Source organism: Gossypium hirsutum, chromosome A04, assembly GCF_007990345.1.
Source record: "Gossypium hirsutum isolate 1008001.06 chromosome A04, Gossypium_hirsutum_v2.1, whole genome shotgun sequence".
NCBI classification, from domain to species: Eukaryota; Viridiplantae; Streptophyta; class Magnoliopsida; order Malvales; family Malvaceae; genus Gossypium; species Gossypium hirsutum.
Window position 1 is genome coordinate 49084018 of NC_053427.1, and position 12170 is coordinate 49096187.

The window sequence follows — 12170 nt, forward strand, 5'->3', positions numbered from 1 at the left end:
ATTTCATTTTCCGAGTTAGGGGCGAAATTGGAATTTATGGAAAAGTTAGGGGCAAAATAGTAATTTTTCCTAGGATGAAAATTGAGTTCACTTGAATGTGAAATATGATAAATTGATGTTAAATTTACTCGTATATATCCGGATAGACCAAATTAGGAGTTAGAACGAGGAAAAGAGGAAAATGTCGATTAGTATATTTATGTACAAGAACATTTGTCAAGGTAAGTTCGTGTAAATAAATTGTATATGTTTTTATACTTGAATTAAATGTTGTGTTTTTGAATTGTATAAATGCCATAAATATGTGAAATGATCATATACTCGTTAAAGCCCAATAAATGAAAGTGCCCGATCAATTATAATGCCCGAAAAATGATGAATGATAAAAATGTTAATTTTACGCTTGAGTTGAATGTGAATATTTGAATTGCATGAATGCATAAATATATGAGATTGACCACATGCTTGATAATTCTTGAAAGATGCTAAATTCCGTTTGAATAAATGGAAAATTCGATGGGTATGTGATTTCCTGAAATGAATGAGGTCCTGTATTTGTTGCAGACGGGATTTAGCTCGGACAAGTAATCTTATTGATCTTATGATAGAAAGGATTTAGCCCGGATGGTTAATCCTGATATAAGTCCTCTCGAGCATATGTTATAGATTGGATTTAGCTCGAATGGGTAATCTAGATCAAGCTCCTTAGAGCATATGTCATAAGAAGGATTTAGCCTGAACTGGTAATCCTGTTGTATACATGTGCGGCTCGAGAGTGTACTCTCTGATATAGTACCTTATGGGTACCATTGGACATGAATTGATAGATCCTGATTCGTACACTTTAAGTGTATTACCTGTGTATCCATTGATATTTCGAATAAATTCAATAGGTGACAATTCCAGACATGAGGAGATATGAATGATAAAATGAGTTATTACACGTATCTGTTTGAAATACAAGAAAATGATAATACATGAAAAATGATATATGAAAACATGAGATGATGATATTTGCACATGGACTCCATTTGATGAATAAATGTTCATTATTGATTATGGACTTGTACACATTGAGTGTACTAATGTTACCTTGATATTCCGAGTAATATGAGTAAAATTCTAATACAAAAATATCTGAACTCGAAATGAATTGTTAAGAAATTATACTTGTAATAATGAGATGAATTATGCATGTTGAATGAATGCATGTTGTGGAATGCATATGTGCATGGAAACTTGATTGTTGTTGAGCCCATATATGTTTGTGATGTTATTATGGATTATATGACTAATAAGGGCAATGAGGATATGTGTAGGGCTTGAGAGCGAATTGATTGGGCCTATGTCGGTACAATATGGTAAATCAATTATTGTTGTAATGGCATGTATAGGATATGTTGGCCATATTGGCATGAAAATGTAAATGATGCTTGTAATCTAGCCATTGGAATGGCTAGTAATGGTTTGTTTAAATATACTTGTAATGTTAAACTATGGTAGCTACATACATGTTAATAGTTGATCAAATCATGTTTAATGCATGGATTGAACTAAGGTAAGATTGTAGACATGTATGCATGAAATGATATGCCATGATGAATGATGGAATTTGCTTGATTTGAATGCTTGAAATGGTAGGTATTTGGATGTGTGATTCAAGTGTAGGTCATGGGTGTGATTTTGGGTGAGAAATGAAGTTAGGAATAGCTTTATTTTGTCCATACGGACAGGCACACGGGCGTGTCTAGACCATGTGTGACACACGGTTAGGTACATAGGCATTTAGTTAGGCCGTGTGTCTCCTGCACCTTAAATTCGAGAAACAGAATGCTCTGAATTGAGCAAACGAGTAGAGACACAAGCATGCGTCTCAGTCGTGTCTACTACACGGCCTAGAACACGGGCGTGTGTATTGGCCATGTGAAACTTGCACCTAATTTTGAATTGAATTAATTAACCATACTGCTTAGCACACGGGCGTGTGGCATGGCCGTGTGCACAAGTCAGAGAGTTATGCGGGGTCGAACACAGCCTCTAACACGGGCGTGCCCAAGGTCATACAAGCGTGTTCCAAGGTCATACGGGTGTGTCCCTTGGACCACACGGGCATGTGAGCCCTGTACCTTGGAAAAAATTTGAAATGTCGCAAAAAATTCTTAGAGGTTTCGATTAAGTCCTGACTCAATTCTAATGCTGGTATTGGACTTCGGGGGTTCATTTAAGGGACGTTATGAATGATTTCAAAATTTGAATAGTAACTTGCATGATTTATCTGTAAATGTTTCTGAAAGTTTTGGTAATGCTCCGAAACCCTATTCTGACGACGGATACTAGTTAAGGGTGTTACATTTAGTGCTATCAGAGATACGGTTTAGTCGGTTCTCAGACTAAATGTAGCATATATAGAGTCTAGAAATAAGTGCCATTATATAACCTATGATAGTGTGATATCTCCCGAATCTGATGAAAATTGTCTTACAAATAGGCAGAGATGCATTCCAATCAAGCTAATTTCAATACTACTAAAAGTGATACTCACGTGCCTGAGTAAAAATGTTACTCATGATGAAATAGAATTCGAAAGGTAAGGATAAATGTTTTATAGTACATGAGAATGATGAATGTTATGTTATATGAGTATATACATTAAAACTAAATTGTGAGGTTTATGATCTCTACCCCCTTACCAGTATAGTTTTATCGATGGAAATTCACAAGATTTATATTAATTAAGTTCATAAGTGTGAAAGAAGGGTTCAAAGGTTAAACGATTAAAAATGTAGTCAAAATTGAGAATGAGTTAATAAGTAAAGATGGCATTAAAAGAGATATCAAATTTTTCTGAATATGTGTTGTCATTATTAAGGAAGAACATTATTCATTAGTAATCGACTTATCCAGATATGATATTTACAGAACGAATTAGCCGAAATTTTTTCTAAATTGACTCTTTCAGTGAACTGAATAACATAAGATTATTGATGATTTTATTAGTCAGTGGAATAGTAATGAAATTGCAAAGATATGTGAATACAACTATTATAATTGAGTATATTAGAACAATCTCTTCTGGGTATTCTATATGTTCTGTTATTCTCAGAGGCATATGAAATTGTGCATGTATATATACAATGTTTATTGTATTGAAAGGCTAGTAAATTATGATAGATGGAACTACTGAAAGTCTGGTTGATTCATGAGCGGTATTGCTCTATCATACTAGGGTTTTCTAATTTATCATGATTGATATAAGATTTGATGATAAAATTCATATAATATCATTTTCTACTTCTACTGATTGAAGCCCTGAATTGCGAATATGCAAGTTATATTGTCTTTATCACAGTTGTTTCTATTGAGTATGTGTGATATTACTCTTTTGAATTTTCTCTGAGATATCATTAATCTCTTTATTATGAAAATGGGTTTTCTGTGAAAGATATTCTTTGATCAGAGGTTATTACATTTATCACTATTATAAATATTGACTCGATCATGAAGTTTGGTGATAGAGATCACATATTATATGAACTTTATTACTGCATTGGTTATTATTGAGGCCATTTTTGGTTCTCCCTTTTTTAAGTTGAGGTGCACTATTGATGTTGAAGTGTTGCTTTATCTGTATAGCTGAAATGTCAGTCATATTATTGCACAATGGTTTAAAATCTATCTGATGGTTGTGGTTTTGGAAAAACTCAAAGCTTTAATGTTAATAATCGAAATAGCTACATTGATGACCCAGTCATTACAGAAAAGAGGTAAGATTTGAATGGACTGACAAATATCAGTAAAGTTTTGACCAGTTGGAAGCTATGTTGATCAAAGTATTGATTCTGATTTAGCCTGATCGGCTAAGGAGTTTGTTATTACAGTGATATATTATTGAATGGGATTAGTTATGTTTTGATGCAGTAAGGCAAAGTAATAGCCTGTACTTTCAGACAGTTAAAGACCACATAAAAAGAATTACTTGATACATGACCTAGAATTGACAGCCATTGTTTTTGTATTGAAATCTGACAACATTACTTGGTTGGTGAAAAATGTTATATATTCACCGATTATAAAAGTTTGAAGTATCTGATGTTTCTAAAAGATTTGAATCTGAGATAGCGTATATGGTTCAAAATGTTGAAAGATTATGATTTGATAATTGAATATCATTCAGAAAGAGTTAATGTAGTTACAACTATTCTGAATAGAAAATTTATGTTTGCTTTGTAAGCTATGGATACTGATTGCTATTGTCTAATGAAAGATTAATTTTAGCTGAGTATAGAGCTAAACCGATGATTCTATAATAAAACATTGAAACTCAGAAAAGTGATAATGAGTTGTAAGTTAAACGAGTAAAGATTTAAATAATTTCTAATTCAGAATTCCAGAATAGATCAGATAGATGTCTGTCATTCAGAGACAAAGTCTGTGTATTGAAGAATTTAGAGTTTATATAGAAAATTTTACATAAATGATCACAGTGGTATTAAGTCTATTTATCTGGGAAATGATAAAATGCACAATGATTTAAAAAAGATGTATTGGTAGCCCAAAATGAAATATTGTATTTCTGAATTTATATTTAAATGCTGGATGTATCAGCAAGATAAGGATGAATTCATGATGGTTATAGCCAGCATTGATACCGAAATGGAAATGAGACAAAGTTACTATGAACTTTTTATCAGGATCATCCCTGTCTATGAAAAAGAAAGATACTATTTGAGTAATTGTCAATTGTTTGACGAAGCCTGCACATTCCATCCTGGTATGAGTGGATTTCCCACTTGATAGATTGCTTAAATGATCTATTTTGAGATTGTCAGATTATATGATGTACTAGCTTCTGTTATTTTTGATAGAGAACTATAGTTTAAATTCTGATTCTGAAACAAGTTACAAGAAACTCTGGGTATACGGTTACATTTTAGTACCGTATTTTGTTTTCAGACGGATGGTCAATCTGAACATATGATTTAGAATTTAGAACGTGCATCGATGTTGTGTACTTGAATTTGAAAGTAACTGAAGAAAGTATTTGCCTTGGGTTGAATTTTCTTATTATAATAGTTGATAGTCAAGTACAAAATTTACACTGTACGAGGCTTTATATGGTCACAAATACAAAACTCTGGTTTTTTGGATGGAGTTTAGTGAGAAAAGATACATATAGTAGATTTAATTCCTTGAACCCGAAGAAGGATGAAAGTGATCTGAGACAGTTTACAAAGTAGTATTTGATCTTCAGGAATCCAATGTGAATCAAAAAGAAAAAGAAATAGAGTTTTAGATTTATGACAAAATATTTTTGAAAGTTTCGCCATGGAAGAAAGTTCTTTGGTTTGGCAGTAAAGGCAAATTAATTCTGTGGTTTAAGGGGTCATATGAGATCATTGAAAAGAATTAGACCTGTTGCGTACTGATTGGTATTATTATAAGAGTTTTACAGAATTCACAATGTTTTTATGAGTATATGTGTTATGACAGTATCGATCAGACACATCATCTGTTATTACTTTGATAAATGTTAAATTTAGCCTGATACGACTTACAGGGAGGGACTGGTTGAAATTCTAGCATGTGAAGTGAAAGAAATGAAAAAAATAAAGGTAGCTTTAGTAAAAGTTTTCTGAGAATAATATGATATAGAAGAAGCTACCTAGGAACTAGACAAAACTATGAGAGAGTAATGTCTGAATCTCTTTATTAGTAAAATTTTCGAGGATGAAAATTTCTTAAGGAGGAGAGTTGTAACAACCCAATTTCGGTGAAATCAGAACAGTGGTTTCGGGACCACAGATCCGAGCCCAAAAAATAAAATTTATTTTTATTTTATTATATGGTTCGTATTATGATAGACGGGTCATGTGAAAAATTTGGTAAGAAAATTTTACCGATTATATGTTAAATTATGGGAAGGACCAAATCGCATAAAATGCAAAAGTTGGATTCTAGCAGCTAGAAGGATCAAATAGCTATGGAATTCAAACTTAAGGTCTTTATATGGTAATTAGACCATTAATAAAAAGTATGTAGATATTTTGGTGACTCATCCATGTAAAAATAAAAAAAGCTAATGACTAAATTGGAAAGATGAAAAATTATTAAATGACAATTTAATTAAATGAAAAAGAAAACAATTTCATATCATCTTCCCTAAATATTTCCATGGAAACCCTAGGAGAGAGGAAGGATACTTATCAAGCTTATTTGGGCAAGTAATCAATCCCCGTTTTTAGTAAATTTTATATTTTTGAAACTGGATAGTCTAATCTATCTATTTGGGGGATCAATTTAAGAAGTTATCAAAGTATTGAAAATGGGTCATGGTTGTATATGCTGAAAATTAGAAATTTATGGTATAAAATGAAAGGTTGTTGTTAGATAAACAACTTTTACAAAGTGATTTTTGATGAAAACATGATTTAGGGATTAAAATGTAAAGTAGTGAAAATTGAATAAAAATGCTGAATTTTTATGAATACATGTGCTGTAAATTTTATATTTGGATTTTGGTTAGGCTTGGAATAGGGAGTAAATTGCATAAATTTCATTTTCTGAGCCTAAGGACGAAATTGGAATTTATGGAAAAGTTAGGGGCAAAATGATAATTTTTCCTAGGATGAAAATTGAGTTCACTTGAATGTGAAATATGATAAATTGATGTTAAATTTACTCGTATAGATCTGGATAGACCAAATTCGGAGTTAGAAAGAGGAAAAGAGGAAAATGTCGGATTAGTAGATTTTTGTACACGAACATTTGTTGAGGTAAGTTAGTGTAACTAAATTGTATATGTTTTTATACTTGAATTAAATGTTGTGTTTGTGAATTGTATAAATGCCATAAATATGTGAAATGATCATATACTTATTAAAGCCCAATAAATGAAAGTGTCCGATCAATTATAATGCTCGACAAATGATAAATGATAAAAACGTTAATTTTACAATTGAGTTGAATGTGAACATTTGAATTGTAACACCCCTTATTCGTATTCAACGCTGGAACAGAGTACGGGGCATTACTGGACTTACATTGCATACAATCATACAATTTGAGTCATAAATTTGCATCTAAATTAAAACCATTTATATTCAATCATAAAGTCCCTAATAGGAGCCTACGAGACCCAAAACATGTTTTGGAAGTGGCCTGAGATTAAACCGATAACTCAAGAAATTTTTACAAAGCTTAGCAAATTTTTACTATAAGCAGGATCACATGCTTGTGTGGTTTTGGGGCACGCCCGTGTGGGAAGGCCGTGTGGTCGCACATGCCTGTGTCCCTAACCCGTGTAACTCTCTGTTTTGCAAAGCATGAACAAATTGAGGTCACACGACCGAATCACACGCCCGTGTGCTAGGTCGTGTGGTTAATTTAATTTTTATAAAATAGGTGTAGATTTCCCTCTCCCAAGACACACGCCCATGCCGTGTCCCTCACACGGCTGAGACGCACGCCCATGTCTCTGCCTGTGTGCTCAATTTTGAGCATTCTGTTTCTCAAAATTTAGGTGCAGGGGACACACGGCCGAAACACGTGCCAATGGAACTGGCCGTGTGTCACACATGGTCTAGACACACTCCCGTGTGTCTACCCGTGTGAACAAAATAAAGGCTATTTACCAAGCTATTTATCATCATCATTGACACCTATACACACACAAATTCAATGGCATAAATCATGGTATACTTAAGCAACCAAAACATCCATAATAAATGTTAGAACATATCATTTCATTATCACACATAACATTCTTACAACATGATATTCTACCAAACCAAATCATACCAAACTCACATCCACAAGTACCAACACAAATACTTTTATCATGCATAACTCTTCTTAGATTTCCTAGCATGCTAATGAGCCAATCTTAACCATTCAACAACAAAACCATATAGCCACATTCAACCATTTACCAAGCATTTATAAACCACATCACACAAGAGATAGTTGCACATGCATGCATAAATAAATATATATAAGCTTACAACCAATTCAACCAAAATGAGCCAAGTTACATGGCTAAATACCAAATCAAGCATTTGACAATTACAAGCCAATACATTTGGCTAAAATCATGATGACACATATAACAAAATGACCAAATCTCTATACATGCCATATTCTCTAAATGTTTAAAATCATCGGTACCCAAAATAACAGTTTGATAGTGTGATGCGAACTCCGATAATCTCCAACCCGAGCTAGCTTAGTGACACTATAAAACATAGAAAATAAAATGGAGTAAGATATATAGCTTAGTAAGCTCGCATGAAAGAAATAAGCAAAGCTTACCATACATTAACATGCAAGCAATATAACATAAGATAATGTAATTTACCAAAATCTCGTGATCATAATCCACTTCCATCACAACTTACCTTGAAATCGTCATTTCATGAATTAATAATCATAAGCTTTAAGTACATACCTATACCATCTTGTAAAAATTTCATAATTAGTCTCATCGTTGTTATACCCAATGAATCACTCAGAATAATAATATCGGATACTCAGGAAACCTTGCACACAAGGTGCCACATATGTAGCCATTGCTACCTCTATCTCATAACACATATATGCTCGCTCTCGAGCCATTAGCAGGACAGCTCACACAAGCTGTTAGTCAAGACATAGCTACTCAGTGCTGCTCACACAAGCTGTCAAGTAACCGCAACATATTCCGGTATACTCAGCCACCGGTAGGACGTACAGGACCAGCACCTGGATCACATAACATAAAACCCTAGTGACATGTCACTTGTATCCTAATCTATTCCTAAGGTTCGATTGAGATTTCTCGCTTGCCAAAACATCATTGAACGTATCCATAGAGTCATTTACACAATTAATGAAGTATTAAAGCATTTTAAATACAATTAAAATAAAGCTTATTTAACATACGAACTTACATCGGTTACAAAAACGGCCAAAGAGATATATTCGTCAATTACTTTGGTTTTCCCCCAATCTAGACCCGAACTTCATTTTTCTTGATCTATAATACCAAATTTAACTTATTAAATTAATACATTATTCAATTCAGCCCCAAAAAACATTATGAAAAAAATTACATTTTTACCCCTAACATTTCAACATTTTACAATTTAGTCCCTAGGCTCGTAAAATGAATTTCATTCAATTTCATTACAACCCAAGCCTACCCGAATGTTTTTTGTACTCTTAACAACCCACATTTTTTTATTTATTCACACTTTTCTACACATTTTATAGACTTTTACTAATAAGTCCTTATTTAAATGTTTTTACCGAAAATCACTTTACAAAAGTCATTTAACAAAAAACAAACATGTATTTTCTACAATCAAACATCAAAATAGAAGCATATTCAACATGGGTAAAATTTTAGACTTTAACGTTCTTTCAAATTAGTCCTTGAAATAGCTAAATCAAGTTACAACGATCTCAAAAATATGAAAATCATTAAAAACGGGACAATAACGGACTTACAATCGAGCTTGAAAGCTTGGCCAAGCCTTGGCTGCGTCTTCCCTTGCAATTTTTGGCTTTGTGGGACTAAATTGAAGAAGATGGACACTTTTATTTGTTAATTTTGTCTTTATTATCCAAATTAATAAAATACCCTTAATGCATAACTTTGAAATTTCACCTAGCTATGTCCATTTTTGTCCATCCTAAGGTATAATGGTCTAATTTTCATGATAATGGTCTAATTTTCATTTAAGCATAAAAATTAGACACCTTTAACTTATAGAACTCAAGTTTTGTGCCTATTATAATTTAGTCCTTCTAGTCAAATTGGGCACTCAATCAATAAAATTTCTTAACAAAATTTTCACACAATTATTCTATCACATTATAGGCCTTAAAATAGTAATAAAATAAATATTTCTGTTACAAATTTGTGGTCCCAAAACCACTGTTCTTATTTGACCTAAAATTGGGCTGTTATAACTCTCCCTTCTTTAGCGATTTTCGTCCCTGAAAATTTTACCAGAAAAGAGGTTAGGGTACTATTTTCCTATAGCTTCCTCGGGTTCCCACGTAGCCTCTTCGACCTCATGTCGTTGCCACAAAACTTTCACTAGAGCTATACTTTTATTTCTCAACTGTTTAACCTTTCGAGCTAACACTTTGATCGGTTCTTCATCATATGTCATATCGGGTTGAATCTCAATATCTGTTGGGGAAATTGCATATGGAAGTTCTGATGGTATTGTCGCAACATCGATACATGAAACACGTTGTGGATCCTTTCTAATTCCGAAGGCAAAGCTAGTCGATATGCCACTGCCCTATTCTTTCTATAATCTCATGCGGCCCAATGAAACATAGACTCAACTTGCCTTTGTAATGAAATCTAAGAATTTTCTTCCACACTGATACTTTCAGAAACATTTTATCACCAACCTGAAATTCAATATCCATCCGTTTCAAATCCGCGTACAATTTCTGTCAATCCAAAGCTGCTTTCAAACAATCTCGAATTACTTTCACTTTCTCTTTAGTTTCTCTGACCAGATCAACAACGTGAATCTGTTTCTCACTAAGCTCAGTCCAGTATAGTGAAGTTAGGCACTTGCTACCATACAATGCTTCATACGGTTCCATTTTTATACTCAATTGAAAACTGTTATTGTAAGCAAATTCGACTAATGGTAGATATTTCTCCCAACTACCTTTGAACTCTAAAACACAATAGCGAAGCATATCTTCGAGAATTTTAATTACCCTTTCTGATTGACCGTCTGTTTGTAATAGCCCATTTTTTAGTGAAAACAGTGGTTTCGGGACCACAAATTCGACCCAAAATATATATTTTTTTATTTTATCATATGGCTCGTAATATGTTAGAAATGATGTGTGAAAATTTTGATAAGAAAATTTTATCAATTAAGTGTGTAATTACGAGAAGGACTAAATCATATAAAATGCGAAAGTTGAATTCTAGTAGCTATAAGGATCAAATAACTATGGAATTCAAAAATTAAGGTCCTTATATGGTAATTAGACCATTAATAAAAGTATGTAGATTTTTATGGTGACTCATCCATGGAATTATAAAAAAAGGGCAAGGACTAAATTGGAAATAACAAAATATTAATTAATTAAAAGATGAAAAGAATTATATCACCTTATTTTGTCATCTTCAACCTTAAAAATACACGGAAACCTTAGGAGAGAGAATAAGCTTTCAAGGCCTAATTGGGTAAGTTTCATTATCCCGTTTTTAGTAATTTTGGTATTTTTAAAACTGAGATACCTTAATCTCTCTATTTGAGGGATTAATTTGAACAGTAATTAAGGTGTGAAAATGAGTCAAGGATGTATTATGCAGGAAATTAGAAATTTATGGTAGAAAATGAAACATTATTGATAGATAAACAACTCTTACAATTTAATTTTTGATGAAAACATGATTTAAGGACTAAAATTAAAAGTTGTAAAATTTGATGAAAAATTCTAAAATTTTATGAATACATGTGCCAAAAAATTTGTAATAGGGCTTTGGTTAGGCTTGGAGTAGGGCGTAACTTGCACAAGTTTCGTTTTTCGGGCCTAGGGACAAAATCAAAATTTTTAAAAAAGTTAGGGGCAAAATGATAATTTTGCCGAAGACATAAATTGAGTCCGTCTAAGTATGAAATGTATGAAATGTATGAAATTAATGATAAAATTCATTTATATAGATCTGGAAAACACTAATTTGAGGTTAGATCGAGGAAAAGAAAAGATTTTGGATTAGTAGACTTTCACGCAAACAAGTGTTGAGGTAAGTTCGTATAACTTAATCGGACATGTAATTATGTTAATTAATTGTTGTGTTGTATGTAATGTGATTTATGTTAATGTGCTTCACTTGTATGCTATGATGGAAAATGAAAATAAGCTCAAATTGGTGATAACGAGTTAGTCCGGATTGGATGTTGAATTTCGATGATTGTGTACGCTTTCCTAAAACAAGTAGGGTCTTGCATTTGTTACGGACGAGATTTAGCTCGGACGAGTATCCTAATGACCTAGTTATAAAAAGGATTTAGCCTGGACGGGTAATCCCGATATAATACCTCTCGAGCATACATTATGATTAGGGTTTAGCCTGGACTGGTAACCCTAATTGAGCTCTTGTGAGCATATGCTATATAAAAGAATTTAGCCTGGACTGGTAATCCTGT